Source organism: Bubalus bubalis, chromosome 6 (genome assembly GCF_019923935.1).
Source record: "Bubalus bubalis isolate 160015118507 breed Murrah chromosome 6, NDDB_SH_1, whole genome shotgun sequence".
In the NCBI taxonomy this organism is placed as follows: Eukaryota; Metazoa; Chordata; class Mammalia; order Artiodactyla; family Bovidae; genus Bubalus; species Bubalus bubalis.
Genome location: NC_059162.1, coordinates 74,459,100 through 74,480,576, shown reverse-complemented (window position 1 = coordinate 74,480,576; position 21,477 = coordinate 74,459,100).

Sequence of the window (21,477 nt, the reverse complement as noted above, 5' to 3'; positions counted from 1 at the left end):
CATGTTTATAGAGAAATATTACCCTTTTCTGAAAATTTTATCTGAAACAGTTAATTTGTTGAGGCTAAAATAAGAAATACTTAAAATCTTTCATAGTTAGGTGCATCATCAGGATGTTACTGTCAATAAGTCAGATAATTGGATTTTAAAAATTTTTTGTACTAAAGTCTTTCAGTCATGTTTGCTATCACCATTTGTTTCAGTAAAAAAAAAAGAAAAAAACAACAACAATTTATCATTGAGACTTCCCTGGCAGTCCAGTGATTAAGATTCCGTGCTTTCATTGCAGGGGCCATGGGGGTTCGATCCCTGGTTAGGGAACTGAGATTCTCACACGCCACAGAGCATAGTGAAAAAAAAAAAAAAAATCCTGTTATTGAACCTGGAAATTCTGTCTCTGTAGGTAGCAGAATTTTGAGGCTGGTTATACCCATTTGTGGTTTCTGAAAGATTAACTTCTTTCTATTTCATTACCTTATGGCTGTGGGGATAAACAAATGACCATTTGAATAAGAAAAGCAAAGGCTCTTTATTCTAAGCTTGCAAGGGAGTCCGTTACTGTCACTTGTTTTTTAGCAGACTCAAAGGAAGGCAAAGCATAGAAATTGTACAAAGGTTAATATCTGTTAATGTGGATAAGAAACAAATTTTATATTTAAAACTGATAGATAACTTTTGAATGAATAACATTAAATCACTGTCATAAATAGTAAAAAGAGAAAAACGGCTAAGAAAAACAAAGGCAGACAGAAGAATGGAAAAGCTTTGAGATGTAAAGAGAGAAGGCTTCACCTGTGCCCTGATTAGAGGCTACTGGCCTAGGAAACTTGGGCTGGTTGACTTAATGTGGGCATCCTGTGTGGTTGGGTGGTGCTGGTGGTTTAGTTGCTAAATGCTGTCCAACTCTTGAGACCGCATGAACTGTAGCCCCCCAGGCTGCTCTGTCCATGGGATTTCCCAGGCAAGAATGGAGAGCATATTTGACTTCCTAGATTTAGTCCTCAGTTAAAAGCAGGGACAAAAATTAGGGAAGCAATCAGTTACTAATCAAGTCCTAACCATTTGGGGCTGATTATTACAGAAGGAATTGTTTAGCTTCCTGGATGTCACTCAAGATAGCAATCAGATTTCCTATAAATCTGACTTATAGCAGGTGGCTTCCTAGGTTGTTTATTGTAGAAAAGGAGTTGTTTCTGAGGGGATTGCTGCAGATGTTAGGTCAAAGTTCTGTTTTTATATATGGTCTATCCTTTGCCCATTTATATATTCAGTCCTGTGGAGTTTCTGATGAGCAATAAGTATCATTTTATTAAAGTTCTCCAGAGAAACAGAACCAACAGTGTGTGTGTGTGTGGGTGTGTGGGTGTGTGGGTGTGTGGGTGTGTGTGCACATGCATATGTAGAGAGAGAGATTTAGAGAGACTTATCTCAAGAAATTTGATCATGTAATGGTGGGGTATGGTAAGTCTGAAATGTGTGTGGGGCAGGCTGGAGATTCGTCTAAGAGTTGTTGCAATCACGAGTTCAAAATCTGCAGGGCAGGCCAGCAAGTTAGAATGTCAGGCAAGGTTTCTGTGTTGCTGGTTTTGAAGCAGAATTGCTTAGCCTTTGTCTGAGAGAGTCAGGGCTACCCACACTACAGAGACTAGTTTCTTTTACTCAAAGGCTACTGATTTAAGTGTTAATCACTAAAGAAATATCTTCACAGCACCATCTGGATGAGTATTTATTTGACCAAACAGTGGACATTATAGCTCAGACAAATTGATGTATATAATTAACTGTCAAAACCACGTTCTAGGCATTGTCCCTTACTGCCCAAGAAAGTACTGTTATATTTATTGGGATTTAAGAAGCTTATCTACACTTTTGGTTATCTGCAAGTATGTCTCCATTAGCACAGTTCACACTGAGTTAATGACTCAGTGTTTAAACACTGCACCCCACTTCATAGTACATCTGGCTTTCTAACATAACCAGACAGCCACATACTGGTCAGGTTGGATGAGGTCAGGCTTCTAGGACACAAATATTCAGAGTTGCTTTATAAGGCATGTTAGTCAAAATTTCAATCCTGCCTCATACATTTTCATTAGATTTTTAGTGAATTCTGTTATAGGTAAGGATCATAACTACTGCTGCTGCTAAGTTGCTTCAGTCGTGTCTGACTCTATGCGACCTCATAGACGGCAGCCCACCAGGCTCCCTCATCCCTGGGATTCTCCAGGCAAGAGCACTGGAGTGGGTGCCATTTCGTTCTCCAATGCATGAAAGGGAAAAGTGAAAGTGAAGTCTCTCAGTCATGTCCGACTCTTAGCAACCCCATGGACTGCAGCGTACCAGACTCCTCCGTCCATGGGATTTTCCAGGCAAGAGTACTGGAGTGGGTTGCCAGTGCCTTCTCCAAGGATCATAAAGTGGTCCATTATTTTGGAATATTGTGCCAAAGATGGCCAGTTCTGAGATGTGAGGGGTAAATAAGAGAGTAATGCAATCTGGCATTAAAAAAAAGAAAAGTAAGACCTTCCTTTTAGCAATAGCATAGCCTTAAATGACCTGAATTCCACAGAGGAACCAGAAAACAGTTGGGAACTACAAATTGATTTTACACAAAGATAGAAATCTCACACCCTGAGTTTTTGTAAAGTAAAAATAATACAATTAGTTACTCAGGTGAACCTAAAGAAAGTTTCAGGGAAAAGGAAATAAAGCTTGTAAGGCACTTTAGAAATGCATGAAAGGGAACACAAATGCTTCATAAGAAAGCTGTCTTAGGAGGCCAGTATCAAAAGAAATAAATATGGCAAACATGATTAAACCAAAGTCATCAAGGGATAACAAAAGTCTTATTATTAAAAATAGGAAAACTTCTATTAGTAATTATCCAAAGATAAATATTTAAAAAAGAATTCTCATCTCCACAACTAAATAAATCCTGATTCCACTTGGTTCATAATACAACTACAAACTTTGAAAAAAATTATGCAATGTAATTGCTTTGGGATAGAAATTGAAGATTTGTTGAAGAACAGATTGTGGTATTTCTTTTTTTAATAACCACACTTGATTAAATGTCGACATGGCTCACAAAATCAATTTAAATTTGTTCCCATGAGGATGGTCAGATACTGCAAATATTCCTATCTTTCGAGTCATATGCCTCTAATAGAACACATACAGCACAGCACTGGGGAATGAGAGATTTCTGAGTTCCTTACTAATTTTATGATATTTAATTTTTTATAATAAAATTTTGTTTTAGACTTTGCTGGGTCTTCCTTGCGATATGGGCTTTTCTCTAGTTGTGGCTAGTGGGGGCTACTCTCTAGTTGCGATGCTCGGGCTTCTCACTGCGGTGGCTTCCTTTGTGGAGCACCGGCTCTAGGGCGCTTGGGCTTCAGCAGTTGTGCACGTGAGCTCAGTAGTTGTGGTTCTCTGCCTCTAGAGCACAGGCTCAAAAGTTGTGGCACATGAGCTTAATTCCCCTGCGGCATGTAGAATCCTTCCGGAGCAGGGAACACACCTGTATCCCCTGCGTTGGCAGGTGAACTCTTAACCACTGGACCACTGGAGAAGTCCTTAATTTATTTTGAATAAGAGTTTGGCAAAGTTTTGCCTTGGCCAGCTCCTCAAGGGACGTTCTCTGAAATAAATGCCCTGTAGATGTGGGTTTGACACGACTGAAGTGACTTAGCAGCAGCAACAGCAGCAGCAGCAGATGTGGGTTTGGAATTTTATAGTCCTGTATTAATCAATCATTAGTTGTGGCCTGGGGATGGGAAGGGGCAGGGAAGTTGATGGGCGGCAATGGTGGGTGTTAGGTAACTACCCTACCCCACAGAGGGCAATTCTATAGACAAGGGTGAATAGGCCTGGTATTATAACACCCACTGCAAGTAACATCATGCCTCATCCATTTACATTTTTGATGTAGGTAATCAATAACCAACTATAATATGAATAAAAAAGAGTTTTATTTGAGCCAAATTGAGGACTATAGCCTCAGAGACAGCCTCTTAGATAAGTCTGAGGAACTGCTCCATAGAAGCATGGTTTTCACACAGCTTTATACCTTGTCACAACAAAGAGCATCAAACAAGTCAGCGATACATTCCTTCAATATTTCCAAAAAACAAACAAACAAGCAAATAAACAGATCAGCATGTACCCAGTGAGTCAGTATGCCCTTGACACCTGGGGAAAGGGTCTCATCATTGAAGGAGTACCAGCACTGGTTTCCCAGGACTGGAGGGATTTAATCTTTATTTTTAACAGGGCCATTCTTTACTTATGGTCAGTATCTTTTCTTTAATGACTAAAGCAGATGTATAATATATGTTTTATATATATTATATGTAGGCCACACACAGGCTTTTTTAGTTAGTATAAAATTCAAGTTAAATCATATAGAAGCCAGAATGACTTCCCTGCAACTCAATATTTGAAAATTTCTTCCATTAATATCTAACAACCTCCAAGTTAAGTTGTTGTTGCTTAGTTGCTCAGTCGTGTCCAACTCTTTTGTGACCCATGGACTGCAGTCCACCAGGCTCCTCTGTCCATGGGATTTCTCAAGCAAGAATAGTGGAGTGGGTTGCCATTTCCTCCAGGGGATCTTCCTGACCCAGATTTCAAATCATCGATTCCTGCACTGGCAGGTGGATTCTTTACTACTGAGCCACCTGGGAAGCCTCCTGTAGCTATAATGTGGTTATTGTACTATGATGAAATGGTTGCCTGACTTTCTTTACTTTCTTCCTCCTTCCTTCTACAATATTTTTTCTTTTGTGGAAAATGATTTTTTTCTAATGAATTTAGGGTTTTAGAGGGAAAAGGAAATTTTTCGAAACAGGCTTCCATAATAGAAAAGTAAAAAGTAGACTTTCTGAGTTCAAAACCAAGGTCAGGTGTTTAACCAGCTATTTTACTTTGATTTGAACAACTTATTTAAACACTCTAAGAGTCAATATTTGTCTTCATCAGTACAATGGAGATTAGTAGTAATGTTTCCTTCATAGAGTTGTTATGAGAATGAGGTTAAATAATGCTTGTAAAACACACATATAGCAGGTGCTCAGGAATTGTTAGCTATCCCTTTGGCTCAGTAATAACCATTGTAAAATTTCTGGGTGTATGCTTTTGGGTTCTTTCTCTATGTTAGTGTTTTGAATATTGGAATAATGACAGATAAAAACTAACCACCTAACTCCTGTTGTGGTTTAGATTTAGAAACTTTGCTGTTGTTACTAAGTAACAGACTTGTTATCCTGGTTGTATGAAGGAGGGGATGTAGTTTTCATTTTAGCTTAGCCACAGCCTGCTTCAACCAACTAGCATGATAATTTTTTGTTTTTGTCTTTGTTTTTAAAATTGAATATTGCAGAAATGCCAGAGGATCTGGTTCACCCATATGTGATAGCTAATACAGATGATAACAGGATATTATGAAAATATAAAGTAAGCCTAGAAGTTTAACCATCACCAAATGGCAACAATGATAACTGTAATGTGGTGGAAAAGTTTGAAATTGTTCTTGTTTTAAAAGAGCCAAGAAAAGAAATTCACTGTTACAAATTTTCCATGTTGGATGAATTTATAGCATGATGTTTCAAAAATATTTAATTCCAGGTATCCTCTTGTGTTTTTGATTCTCAGAAATCAAATAGTTTTTGTAAAAGGCAAAATAACCACAATTGTAAAGAGTGATTTTGTTAAGCAATTGGAGTGGCCACTTCTTGGTTTTGACTACCTGGCATTCATCTATTAAAAACTTCTTTAGGCAATATATACCCTGTGGAAAGCTTCCCTGTCCCCATGATTGATAACTGGTTTAGTGAGGACTTCTAGCAGAGAGCACAGACTAATGTAAACCAATGCACACATCTGGTCTCCTGCCCACAGTGATGCTTCCAGATGAACACTTGATCTAAGGAAGATGACTTAGAATGGATCTCAGAACCTTTATGGGAATTATCAGAAAAGATGCATTCTCATTCCCTTGTGACTTGAGCCTGGATGTGTGTAACGTGGAGCTGCTGTAGCCCATCTCACCGCATTGAGGGGAACACCTATCTGAGAATGAAACCCCCTGGAGAAGGCATCTCTGAGAGATGGACAGAAACTGGGCCATGGCAGTATTTTTGAAATATGGATCCAGTTATCCTAGAAGCTAGGCCTATGCTTGTACATATCGGTCACAGGAATCAAGCCATTTCTTCTCCTCCTCCACTCCCTCTTCCTCCCTCCCACCTTCCTCTTCTTCCCACCCCCCCCCCCTTTTTTGGATTAAGCCAGCTTCCCTTTCATTGTCTTCTTACTGTTACTCTTCTTAACTGAAAGAGTCCCATCTGATATTGATATGAAGGAAAATTTACTTATAATGGGTAATGTGAGTCTTACCTATCCTCACATCTTTATCTTTACATGTTGTACATAGTGATATTACCATATTTACAGGTTACAGATTTGATATTGTATAAGTGAATGTTCTCCAAAGAAAGCAATGTGTATGTGTGCATATGTATGTATGGCCCAGGGAAAGTCCATGTTGCCATTCAACTCAAAGGCTGTCTGCTGGCTGGTCTTTCTTTTTTGGAGAAGATCAGTTGTTTGTTCTATTCAGGTCTTCAACTGTTTGGATGAGGCCCACCCCATGCACATTATAAAGAGTAATCTGCTTCTCTCAGAGCACACCACTTTAAATGTCAATCTCATCCATAATACCCTCACATAAACATTCAGAATAATATTTGATCAAATATCTGGACACTGTGGCCCAGCCAAGTTAACACAAAATTGCCCACCTCGTGCGTGCATGCTAAGTCAGTTCTGTCGTGTCTGACTCTGCGACCCTATGGGCTGTAGCCCCCTAGACTCCTCTGTCCATGGGATTCTCCAGGCAAGGATACTGGAGTTGCCTTGCCCTCCTCCAGGGGATCTTCCCAACCCAGGGATCAAACCCGCATCTCCTATGTCTCCTGCATTGCAGGCAGATTCTTTACCACTGAGCCACCAGGGAAGCCCTTAACCATCACAGATACCTAATGATAATACAGATAAATAATAATAATGATGACCAACATTTATTTAGCTCTTCATATGCAGCAGGTATCTGGCTAAGATTTTTACAAGCATTATTTCAATGAATTCTCATAACAATTGTTTAAGCAAGGAGCTGCTACTATCTTTCTTTTTATGAGAAAATAACAGTAAAGGAAATTAAACATCAAAGAAAGTTTTTAAGGTCACACAGCTAATAGATACTGGAGCCAGGACATGAACCTGGCTTGTATGATTCTAAAGCCCATGCTTTTAACAGATAAGACATACTGCCCTTCAAGGCTACCAATTTGTTTGCCACACTTTGATCATTCTCAGCAGAATACTCTAGCAGCATGTTGAGTAAAACAAAGTCCTTGACCTCAAAAATGTAGTAGGAGTACTGAGAGGTAGACAGTATGCTAAATTATGCACAGGGTGCTGTATGTCCTGGAGGGCCAGGGAAAACTTCCTGGAAGAAAAGAAATCCAAGTTGAATCCTGAGGTGTTAGCCAGATGGACAGAATTGGAAGACTATTTTACAGCACAGGTAGAACTCAGTTTATCACTAGTCAATATTGTGTGGTGGTGGTTTAGTTGCCAAGTTGTGTCCGAATCTTGTGACCCCATGGACTGTAGCCTGCCAGACTCCTCTGTCCATGGAATTCTTCAGGCAAGAATACTGGAGTGGGTTACCATTTCCTTTTCCAGGGGAATCTTCCCGACCCAGGGATTGAAACTGGGACTCCTGCATTGCAGACGGATTCTTTACTGACTAAGCTATGAAGGAAGCATCGGTCAATATTAGGGATAGAGCTAAAAAAAAATCTTTAAGATCCCTTCTATATAAGTTTTCTATTGCTACTATAACAAATTACCACAAACGTAGCAGCTTGAACAATACAAATTCATGATTTTACAGTTCTGAAGGTTAGAAGTCTGACATGAGTCTCATTGGACTAAAATTAAACTTTTATCAGCCAGACTGTTCCTTTCTGGAGAATCTAGGGGAGGATCCATTTTCTTTCTCATTCAGGTTGTTGGGAGAATTCAGTTGTTGTAGCTGTAGGACTAAGGTCCTCATTTCTTTTCTGGTTGTCATCTGAGGGCTCTTCCTAGCTTCTTCACATTTGTTGCCTCATGAACCCTTTTCTCCATCTTCAAAGTCAGCAACAAGTGGGTTGAGTTCCTCTCATGCTTTGAATCTCTCCTTTTTGCATTTCACCTCTCTGACCCAGTGGGGAAAGATTCTCTACTTTTAAGAACTCATCTGATTGGATTGCCCTCACTTGGATAATCCAAGGTAATTTGCCATCTCAAGGCCTTTAACCTTAATCACATCTGCAAAGTTCCATTTACCATGTAAGATCACATGTTCATGGGTTATGAAGTTTAAGACAGGGACATCTTTGGGTGGGGGAGACATTATTCTACTTTCCATGACTTTCCAATTTTAATATTTTCTTAGTTTATGAGAATTAATATTGAAATAAGAGAAAATTTGTAGAGATAATGCCTTTGTTTCCAATTTTTAAAATAATCTACACCTGTAGATAGAAGTTCTTCCTGAGCAGGAGAGAGATGTCATGGTTTAGAGTAACCCTAGATACTTCTACACATTTGGAAGGTCCTCCTCTTTCTAGAAGTGTTCTAGAAGTCAAGAGCTTGGGGAGAGTTGAAGGATCTGACTAATTGGTGAGAAGATTGTTTTATCTTTAGGTTTTTCTGGAAAGTTTTATGACTATTTTATGTACTCCCTAGTCTGGCTTCTGGTCTTCAGGTTGCTGAGTTAAATGAATTATGTTTTAGACAGATTAGCACTCACTAAAGTTGGGATGATGGTCTACAACAGTGTTCCCTTTCTACTCCCAGGTCAAAGCCTAGTTAACTGGGTCTTTATATCTTCCTCAGACCTTGCTGGATTCCTCCTTACTCCTCAGACCTACAATAACCAGGATCAGTATTGAGCTGGATCTTACCTGGTGGTAGGAAGGAGCAGTGTGGTTTAGACCAGTACCTACATTTTGGTGGAAGATAGGTAATCTGAACCAATGAACTTAATTCTTTAACCTGAAAGCCAGAGACCAGATTCCCAAATTCATGGAAGAAACAGATACGTATGGAAAAGAAAAATTAGAACCTTTAGATCTAGACATCCCTCCACTGTCACACTCACTAATCTGCTATAAAATGTATTATCAAAAAAATGAAAGGGAAGAATTGTGCCAAGCACAGTTTCAATACAGTTATTATGATCTATAATTATTTTAACTAGCAAGACCACACATTTTGTAATACTGTGAAATAGAATTCATAAATCACATATTATCTCTAGAATATATCATACTTATTTCAAATATAGAATAAATTTACAAGTATGGACTCTGGAACCACATGGCCTGAATTTGAATCCTGTTTTTACTTCTCATGAGGCTTTAGGCAAATTACCAATCTCCTCTTTGTTTTCTCATTTCTAAAACAGAGATAATAATACACCTACTTCTCTGGATTATTTTGAACAGTAACGGGTAGAATACTGTGAAGTGCTTAGCTCAGTGCCTGACATATACTAAGCACTCCCTGCATAGTAATAATTATTACTGGATTTATATTGTTGCTTTAAAAAATTAAAATAAGAACTCGTTATTGGACTTCCCTGATGGTCCAGTGGTTAAGAATCCCCCTGCCAATACAAAGGACACAGGTTTGATCTCTGGGTTGGGAAGACTCCATATGTTTTAGGGCAATTAAACCCATGCTCCACAACTACTGAAGCCCGTGCACCCTAGAGGTCGGGGTTTGCTGCAAGAGAACCCATGGCAATGAGAAGCCTGTTCATTGCAGCTAGAGAAAACCTGTATACAGTAACCAAGACCCAACACAGCCAAAAAAAAAAAAAAAATTAAATAAAAAACTCATTATTGAAAAAGCATAATTATCGTCTCCAAGGTATTGGAAAGAAATTGAAGGTGGTCACACAGAAATTAATGGTGGATCCAAGACCAGAGCCCATTTCCTGTCTCCATCCTAATCCATGCTCTTGTTTCTGAACCTCAATATAGCCTGTGTATGCACTGATATCGGGTGATTTTTTTACTCCCAGTCTCAGAGAAATCTATAGGAGAGAAGCATTTTCTTGTCTCTCCATACCCCAAACAAGCTATACCCAAATTTGACTGCATTTTTGCTTTGTTAAGGAGAAGGCAATGGCAACCCACTCCAGTACTCTTGCCTGGAAAATCCCATGGACGGAGGAGCCTGGTAGGCTTCAGTCCATGGGGTCGTGGAGAGTCAGACATGACTGAGCGACTTCACTTTTACTTTTCACTTTCATGCACTGGAGAAGGAAATGGCAACCCACCCCAGTGTTCTTGCCTGGAGAATCCCAGGGACGGCAGAGCCTGGTGGGCTGCCATCTATGGGGTCGCACAGAGTCAGACAGGACTGAAGTGACTTAGCAGTAGCAGTTGTTTTGTTATTGCAAACGACGCTTCACTTCAAAATCACTCTCTATTCTAATTTTTCATTTTTTAAAACTGGTAATGTTTTTAAAGTTGCCAGAAATTGTGACAATGTGTTTCCTTGTTCTTTGCTTCCCCCCCCCCCCCAAAAAAAACTTATCATATCGATACTTTTTGGTAAATCTTCAAGAACATATGGTCTGGTGTCCAGTGAAGTGAAAGTCTCTCAGTTGTGTCTGACTCTTTGCAACCCCATAGACTACACAGTCCTTGGAATTCTCCAGGCCAGAATACTGGAGTGGGTAGCTATTCCTTTCTCCTGGGGATCTTTCTGACCCAGGAATCGAACTGGGGTCTCCTGCATTGCAGGTGGATGCTACCAGCTGAGCTACCAGGGATGCCCAAAGCCTCATTAATAGTGTTAGAAATAGTAAACTGCAATTGGCTCATAAAGGATTGAGGGCACTTCCTAACCAAAAAGCCCCAACTTCAGACAGAAGAACCTACTGATGAGATGTGTCTCACTGAACTTCTCAGCAAATACATGTAACAAGATTATATGATCAGTAAGTTTGTTTCTAGATAAGTACATCCTCAGTTGCCAGGGGAGATTATTTAAGAAAACTTTGTCCCCCTTCTTCCTCCTCCCTTCTTTTAATTGTTCACCCAAATAGTTTATTTTATGGGATAATATTTGATATATAAAAGGGGAAAAATGAAGAACCTGTGAAATAAAATATTCACAAAGTCTGCTGAGTTGATTTACAAAAAATAATTATTTCAAATGTTAATCCCCTTTGTACAAATTGTATCAAAATAAAAATGTCAAAGAGGAGGATCTATAACTGCAAAAAAAGATATATGTGCTGTATTTTCTTGACTTTTCCTTAATTTTTGATTTCATTTCCTCAACCCCAATTTGATCAATATTGTGGATATTTCTGTTTTATTTTGTACCCAGCATTAGTTCCACCTTCCCTGAATGACTCTTATCTTTCAGCAGGCTAGTTCAGGCTTGCTAACATGGCAGTGTCATAATTCTAGGTGAGAATGGAAATGTGCAGTGCCTCTTGAGATATTCACCTTGAACTTGCATGGCATTGCTTCTACTGCATTCTGTTGGCCCAAGCAAATCACAAGGCTAGTCCAGATTCAAGGACCAGGGAAATAGACTCCATGTCTTTCTAGGAGAAGCTAAAAGTCACATTGTGAAGAGAACTTTTACTAGAAAGAGGTAAATCATTGGGGACCTTTTTGCAATAAATAACTCACAGTCATGGAGGGAATTGTCTGAGAATCCTCTGAATCATATATATCTTCCTCTGGAATCTACTAGGTGCCATCCTCTGGCATGGTAGTGCTTCTTAGATACACTGAAGAGGCAGAGCCAATAAATCTTTCTAACAGAGACAGGCCTAGCAGGTAAGCTCACAAAAGGAAACTCATATAGAGTGAATATGTAATTTAAATTCTATTTCCCCAAAAAACTACTTACTGGTATTAGGGATCATCAACAATGACTCTAGTACCATCTTCCTACATTCACTCCATCAATGGAGAAAAATATTGTAAAAACATGATGATTAAGTGTGCATTCTTTATAAACCTAACAAATAACAAATTAATTTTGCTTAAAAAGATAATACTTAAACTACCAAAAGAAAGACTGTTCATAATTTCTTCACCTCTACTTTCAAATAATACCCTGGTTACATGGGTATCATGTAGGACTCATGGGTCTCCATTTTTATTTGTTTTGCTCCTGGGAAATCATCTGATTATTTTGGAACTTATTTGTTGTGACTTTGTTGGTCCTTTCCCACTTCTAGTTCCTCCAATAGTTCTTGTCTATTGTTTTTCACCCCATTCTCTTCTAAGGTCTAGAGAAATAATAGGTTTGCTAATCTCTCTGCCTGATAAACTCTGATTTGTTCACCAACATCATCTGCAATGCCATGATTAATCCTAGGAAAATACTCATAGGTTAAAAAGCCAGGGGAAGTAAGTTTTGTGTGAAATATAGTACATAAAACAAAGACATTTATAAAATATGAAATAGTGATTTTATGAACTGGTGAATTTGAGCATCGACACTGATTTTTATTGGATGCTATTGTTGTTGAAGATGAGTGGCTTCTCTTCAGAGCAGTTTCTTCTCTTGTTGATCTGACCCTTGGTGAAGAGATTATCTGGTGTTTATGCTGTGCAAGTTGACTGCTACTTCAAGGAAAGTCATGTTGTGCTTTGATAGTCTTTCCTTTTGCTAGAAAATAAAAACCAATGTGGAAGAAAATATATGAGATGGTTTTACTGCAGCCAACAAGGAGAGTGATGCATGAAGGAGGTAGGTAAATGCTTTTAAGCCATTAAAAAAATCATATTTCTTTGCTTTCTTTATCCTGAAAAAAAAACTGATTAAACATTTCTTAAAGATATAGGAGGAAAAACCCATCTATATGCCATGTTTTTACAACCTTATATTTTTTTGTTTCTTTACTTTTTAGTACATTGAGAACCTTAAAATTGAAATGTCTCAAGTTGTAAGAAGCCTTGCTTTTCTTTGAAATCAGAATTGCTGTTCTTCCTTTTTACTACCATCTATCAAAACGCAATCCATCCTTTATACACCAGCTCAAATCATCTCTCCATAAAGCCATCTCTGTTCTTTTTAGCTGGAAATAATTTCTCTCCTCTGTGAGCCCATATTTTTGATCTAAGCATTTTATTTCTTTATACTAGGCCTTAGGCTGCATGAGAGCAAGGGTCTTGTCTCGTTCTTCAATTATTTATTTAGAAATTAAAAAAATAAATTGTCTTTCAATGGAGGTCTATGATTGCTCCATTTCATGAGCAACATCCTTTATTAAACTGTATTATTCTCTGTCTCTGTCCTTCTCTCTGTCTCTCTCTCCTCTGTCTTGGGGTTAACTGGAACTAAGATTATGGCAAAATGATTTACATGCTGTGAGGCCAACATTTCTGAGCTTCGAGTAGTTTTCAGAGTAGAACATGAGATTAAGTGTAAGTCAGTCTTTGCAGAACTGGATTAGATGTTCTATCTATTTTCAAAGATTTCTATTACCATAACCTCTCTCAGATCAGATCAGATCAGTTGCTCAGTCGTTTCCGACTCTTTGCGACCCCATGAATCCCAGCACGTCAGGCCTCCCCGTCCATCACCAACTCCCGGAGTTCACTCAGACTCATGTCCATCGAGACAGTGATGCCATCCAGCCATCTCATCCTCTGTCGTCCCCTTCTCCTCCTGCCCTCAATCCCTCCCAGCATCAGAGACTTTTCCAATGAGTCAACTCTTCACATGAGGTGGCCAAAGTACTGGAGTTTCAGCTTTAGCATCATTCCTTCCAAAGAAATCCCAGGGCTGATCTCCTTCAGAATGGACTGGTTGGATCTCCATGCAGTCCAAGGGACTCTCAAGAGTCCTCTCCAACACCACAGTTCAAAAGCATCAATTCGTCGGCGCTCAGCCGTCTTCACAGTCCAACTCTCACATCCATACATGACCACAGGAAAAACCATAGCCTTGACTAGATGAACCTTTGTTGGCAAAGTAATGTCTCTGCTTTTGAATATGCTATCTAGGTTGGTCATAACTTTCCTTCCAAGGAATAAGCGTCTTTTAATTTCATGGCTGCAGTCACCATCTGTAGTGATTTTGGAGCCCAGAAAAATAAAGTCTGACACTGTTTCCACTGTTTCCCCATCTATTTCCCATGAAGTGATGGGACCGGATGCCATGATCTTCATTTTCTGAATGTTGAGCTTTAAGCCAACTTTTTCACTCTCCACTTTTACCTTCATCAAGAGGCTTTTGAGTTCCTCTTCACTTTCTGCCGTAAGGGTGGTGTCATCTGCATATCTGAGGTGATTGATATTTCTCCCGGCAATCTTAATTCCAGCTTGTGTTTCTTGCAGTCCAGCGTTTCTCATGATGTACTCTGCATATAAGTTAAATAAACAGGGTGACAATATACAGCCTTGATGTACTCCTTTTCCTATTTGGAACCAGTTTGTTCTACCATGTCCAGTTCTAACTGTTGCTTCCTGACCTGCATACAGATTTCTCAAGAGGCAGGTCAGGTGGTCTGGTATTCCCATCTCTTTCAGAATTGTCCACAGTTTATTGTGATCCACACAGTCAAAGGCTTTGGCATAGTCAAGAAAGCAGAAATAGATGTTTTTCTGGAACTCTCTTGCTTTTTCCATGATCCAATGGATGTTGGTAATTTGATCTCTCTAGCACCAGTCTAATTTAGTGTGAAAGCTCAAGAGGTCTCTGCTTAACTAGAAAACCACTCCTCTGGTCATACTCTGGGCTACACAATGTGGTTAGTGACATACTTGCTTCAGGGGCAGAAAAACACTAAAATATCAGAAAAAAAAAACTTGCCAAGTTTTCTAGAAATAAAAAGTTTATTTACAAAGAAGAGCATCAGAAAATAGAATAACATCGGACATCTCAGTGGGAATATAAAAAGCTAAAAGACTTATTTGATATATAACAGCATGCCAATCAGGTATTGTAGTGGAACAAAGCTATTGAGCTAAATGGACGCTATGTGAGAGTTGGACTGTCAAGAAAGCTGAACGCCAAAGAATTGATGCTTTTGAACTGCGGTGTTGGAGAAAACTCTTGAGAGTCCCTTGGACTGCAGGGAGATCCAACCAGTCCATTCTAAAGGAGATCAGTCCTGGGTGTTCATTGGAAGGACTGATGCTAAAGCTGAAACTCCAATACTTTGGCCACTTCATGCAAAGAGCTGACTCATTAGAAAAGACTCTGATGCTGGGAGGGATTGGGGGCAGGAGGAGAAGGGGACGACAGAGGATGAGATGGCTGGATGGCATCACTGACTCGATGGACATGAGTTTGGGTAAACTCCGGGAGTTGGTGATGGACAGGGAGGCCTGGCATGCTGCAATTCAGGGGGTTGCAAAGAGTCCGACACGACTGAGCGACTGAACTGAACTGAACTGAAGCTTTTATCTCCTATACATTCTTCCTCAGAAAGATACTGAAAAATGTATCTTCAGTAAAGTAAGTGAGCAAATTGAGAAAAAAGTATTGCAATGCTTTGATTAAACATTAAAATTAATTTAAACAATCTTGGGGTAAAGGGTCTGTGTAGAGTCGATTTTTGCTGGTTTCAAATCTGTTCCAAACAAAACAAATGGTGGTAGAAATTTAGCAATTATTCCTACAACTTCATTGCAATTAGATAATTAAAAATGAAGCTAGAAATCCTAGGAAAGTCAATTCATAGTGGTCAAGAGCCACCACACACTTCTCATATCTTTTAGCAGGATGCACTCCGAGATCAACACCCTTATGTAAAAGATGGCGTATTAGACCAAGATGGGATCCTAGAAATCCTTTTATATTTTATCATTTGTTCTTTTAAAAAATATCTTATGTGGGAGAAATGTCAACTGCTCTGCATAAAATGCTGTGAATTTTGTTTCACAACCAGAAATTGATTATATGAAGAACCAAGTGGTTTGTTACACAGCAGTACTGGAGGGACTAAGTGAAGGTTGCGCAAGTCATTGTTTTGTCCATTTTTTTATTCTGTCTTAGGTAAAATTGGGGTTGACTTGTTCACAAGAGGTTTCCTATACACTAGGATCCCATTTATAGTGGTCTGAGTATCAGGGCTGTCTTTTAATTTCAAGTTGTACTTGCTTGGGCTCTGGGATCACTGTGAGTAGTCTGCCAGTGCCAGGGACTTGGCTTTTGGGAAAGTCTTGAACTGGAGATATTCCCCCTCTTCTCTCAGCCTCTTTGCTGAGTCAGGATCTTGTTTCCTGTACAAGAAATGAAGTGCTAGCCAACATCCACATCCAGACAGCTTGAGATCTGAAGGTGACTGTATGATCTGTGAAAAGACTGTGTGTGCTGATCTGCAAATTGGAGATAATTACTCTTGACAGACGGAGAAGGCAATGGCACCCCACTCCAGTACTCTTGCCTGGAAAATCCCATGGATGGAGGAGCCTGGTAGGCTGCAGTCCATGGGGTCGCTGAGGGTCAGACATGACTGAGAGACTTCACTTTCACTTTTCACCTTCATGCATTGGAGAAGGAAATGGCAACCCACTCCAGTGTTCTTGCTTGGGGTCGCACAGAGTCGGACATGACTGAAGCGACTTAGCAGCAGCAGCAGCACTCTTGACAGAGGAAGGCTTTGAAGTTGCTGTGTGAAGTCAATGAAAAGTATTATGAAGCCCACACATGAAAGGTGTGTTTTCTTGTTAGGTCTGCTGCTCACGGGGGGATAATTATAACACATCATTCATCTCTTTCCCTGTGAAAACATACTGTGGGGTTCTGTGCCGTACTTGGCATGTGTCATCTTCCTAGACCACCAAATTTCACAGAATGTTGAGTAAATATGGCTTTTATGAGCACAGAACTGCCTCCACTCAAAAGTTAGACTTGTTAAAATGAATTAGCTTTTTTAGAAAACTAGCATAATTTAACCCCAGAGAGCACTGGGAGTAAATTGAACGTAGACGCTGATGTTCAGGAAGTGACTGCTAACATGGTGAAAAATGAAGCAGAAGCCAAGACCCAGAAGCTCCCCTAGACATGGAAAGGGTTCTGGGGGCAAAACAGTCCTACAGTTTGGTTTCTGGATGTCAAAAACCTGCCCCTTTCTGGAAAGGGTCATAAATAAAAATTCAGAATTTGGTGTACCTGTGGTGTGGATGAGATAGGGGACAAAGTCCTGATTTGTGCTTGGGGTAGTACATTTGATATGGAAGCAGTATCTGATCTTCTAATCTCAAGAAATTGGTTTAAAAAATTGAGACTCCTTGAGGAATGTAGTCTTAGTTCCCTTGCTGCAGGAGAGGTAGCCTGAAGGTCCCTTGCTGGAGCCAGTCAGTCATGTCTGTATGAGTTCTTTTTCTGCCTAAGGACACAGGGATTCAAGCTTGAGTTCCAGGTACCAGCTTATCCGTCTACCTTCCCCAATACTTGTAGTGCATTCTACCCTCTTTTGTGGAAGCTGGCATGCTGCACGGCTTGTGGGATCTCAGTTCCCCCACCAGAGATTGACCCTGGGCCACAACATTGAAAGCCTTTAATTCAAACACTAGGCCACCAGGGAACTCACTCTTATGCAATTTATTTGTAGTACAGTAAGTCCCTTATATATGAGTTTCATCCCAAGAGTGTGTTTGAAAGTCCAATTTTTTCCTAAGTCCGCCAAAGTTAACCTAGGTATCCAACTAACACAGTCGTCTATATAGTACTGTACTGTAATAGATTTATAATACTTTTAACACAAATAATACATGAAGCAAACACAAAAATAAAGAAAACATTTTTAATCTTATAATACAGTACCTTGAAAAGTACAGTAGTACAGTACAACAGCTGGCATACAGGGGCTGGCTTTGAGAGAACAGGCAAGAAAAGTTACTGCCTGGAGGACAGAGAGGAAGTGGGAGATGGTGGGGCCGAAGGATCGTCAGCAATAGGAGATGGAGGGCAAGCTGCAATTTCACTCAAGCCTGACACTGATGGCATATGCATTCACAGCTTTGAAAATTCACAACTTGAAGGTTCATAGGTAGGGTAACTACTATAACAGATATAGATATTCACCTTACACTAGAAAGCCTTTTATTGCTTTCAGATTGTTTCAGATGTACAATTCTTGTTCCTATAATGGGATTGTTCACTTTTTTGATGGCAAAGTTCATGCTGTATTGAAAAGAATTTTTTGTGTGACTTCTTAGTATACCTGCACATGGTAGGTATTCAGTAGGTTGGAAGTCCCCAATTTATTATCCAAGTTGAAACACTTTTGAGAGTAAAAGTGGATGCAATTGGTTGCTATGCTGAGACAGCAGGTGCAAATTTGGACATAAAGTCAGTTTATCAATCTATATTTGAAAGTGAAACTAACTTTTCCAGTGACTTCTTACACATGATTCTTGACTTTTATACATTTTCTTATCTCAGGAAACTTCCCATTGAGGCTTGAATAACTTTGCCTTAAAAGCCTTTTTACTGAGATTGTGTTTTCTAAAACCATATAGATGTCTCATGGCTTGTTCCCTTTTATGAGCCATTACATTCTTCCATATTCCTTCCATTTGTGTAGCAGTATAATTCGGCATTGTTACTCCCTAACTAAACTCTCAAATATGGACTCCCCAAGAAGTCATTCTAGCCAAGATGTTTCAAATAATACTTCTGTTTCTGGATTTGAGTTATTAAACCAGCAATCTGTGTCTTTAGTAGGTTTATAATTTGGGGTAGGAGAAAATAGTTTCTGTTTATGAGATCTGGCTCCTTATTCCTTGTCTCTGATTATCACAAAGTAGTACATTCTTCCAAAGCTTGTTCTGTGAAATATTACACCTTCAGTGTGTTATTTAATATTACATGAGAAAAGCTATTTTTGATCAATTTAATTTGAGAAATGCTGTATCAAAGAGACAGCTTCCTTGGAGGCTCAGATGGTAAAGAATCTGCTGGCAATGCAGGAGACCTGGGTTTGATTCCTGGGTCAGGAGGATCCCCAAGAAGGGAATGGCCACCCACTCCAATATTCTTGCCTGGATAATTCCATGGACAGAGAAGCCTGGACGTCTACAGTCCATGGGATTGCAAAGACTTGGAGCTATGAACATTTAATTTCATTTCATGTTAAAGAGATTTCTTTACTATAACAGTTTTTCATCTTTAATAAGCTAATGTGTTTTACTGATTTCCAGAGGGATCTATAGCAAGCATTTTTGAACCATGGAATTCACATTTCATCTTCTCCTTTGACCCTTCACCTCGACCCCAAACTAAGGAGCATCAGCCATGTCTAATTTTTCAGAGCATGTACTTTACAAAAATCTAGATTAGTATAATGTGTTGCCTTTCAAGATTGAAATAGACTTCATTACAAGAGAATTCTGCAAGGTATGGTATCCCTGATCACAATTACAAAGCCAGAAGTCTTACACTACTTTGATGTCTACAATTGGAGACTAAATAAGGGTAATAAAATGAGTTGTTGGGAGTGAATAAGCCCTGACTTTGTAGCAAGAAATGTTTTACCTCATGTGTTTATGTATAACAGCCTTTAAAGGATTCTCAATGGTTTCAGAAATAACCCCCCCATTCCCTTTTCTAAAAATCTAGTGACATCATTATCTATTGTATTAATAGCTGAGACATAGTTTCCATTCTGGTCTCATCTTTATTCTGTTCTGTATGTCTCATGTGGGTCTTGTCCCACATAATATGATATGTCAGTTTTCTCCTTTAGGGCTATTATTACAAAGCCAGCCTTTGATTATGCATTTACTCAAAGTGCAGTCTTTAAGTATCAAGTCCTTATTAACAACATTTTACAGAAGGATATACTTTCTTTTAAGATACTCAGCAAGCTACTGGCTGCTTATTTATTTGCATTATATACAAAGAAAACTTTCTGATGTTATAGTTTTCTGCTCTGTTTATGTGCTATGTTTTTCAGGGGAGGGTTATTTTAAATTTGCTTTGGCAAATTCTGCTTGTACTCTGAATCAAAAAGAGACCCCTTTTGCCTCTATGTAAAATCACTGATAGCATGAGATTAAAATTTCCCTGACATTAGTAACAGTTCTTTAGTGTTTCTAAACACTAAAGATTAACAAACCTGTGATCTCAACTCTAGAGAGTAACAAACCTGTAATGAAATCCTTGGATGTGTTATGAAATGCCTGTGCAAAGCACAGGAGTAAAGATAAATAAGACATTTTGGGTCCAATATTGTGTAACTATGGCTATGTTTTTCAGATAGGTTTTCCAGGTCATGTAAGAAAAAGAAATGGACACATGATGAAAATTTATGGATGAAATAAAAACAATATGATGTGTAAACATTAAAATCAGCAATCTACATCATAGTTTAAATTTTGTATTATATGGTCTCTCTTATTTATTTATTTTTGGCTGACTGGGTCTTCGTTGCTGCGTGGGCTTTTCTCTAGTTGTAGCAGCAGGTGGGGGGGAGGTCTGCTCTATGGTGTGGTGCACAGGCTTCTCTTCATTGTGGCATGCAGACTAAATTGCCCCACAGCATGTGGGATCTTAGTTCCCTGACCAGGTATTGAACCCACATCACCTTCATTGGAAGCTGGACTCTTAACCACTGGACCATGGAGATTTCTTGCTTGAACAGCTCTATTGAGGCCTAATTGAACTTACAATAAACCACATATAGCTAGAGAGTACAATTTGGCAACTTTTGACATGTTTTAACACCTATAAATCCATCATTGCAATTAGCATAATGAACGTACTTATTTCCTGTGTTCCTTTGTAATTTCTCCTAATTTTCTCTTTTGTTTTCCCCTTCCCCAAATAACTGCTGATCTGCTTTAAGTCACTGCAGTTAACCTTGAATTTTCAGACTTTTATATAAATGGACAGACTGTACTTTTTGTTTGGCTTCTTTTGCTTGGCATAATTAGTTTGGGGCTATTATAAATAAAATTGTTAACTAATGCTTTCTTTTTTTGTGGAGGCAGTAAATGCCTTGAGTTATATGGCAAACATACGTTAAACTTTTAAAAGAAACTGCCAAACTGTTTTCCAAAATGAGTATACCATTTTACTTTCCTACCACCAGCATATGAGAGGTCCACTCTGTATTCTTGCCAACATTTTGTATGGTCAGTATTCTTAGTTTTAGATAATCTAATAGGTGTATAGCAGTACCTAATTATAGTATTAATTTGTATTTCCTAGCTTTTAATAATGAGGAAACATTTTCATTTTCTTATTTGGCATCTCTGTATCTTCTTTGGTGAAGTATTGATTCTAATATTTTATTTATTTTTTTAATTGAGTTGTTTTTTACTTATGATTGAATTTTAAAAGTTTTTAAAAATATATTTTGGTTATAGGTCTATTCAAAGATATGCAGTTCACAAATAGTTTTCCTACTTTACGTGTGAGGTCAAT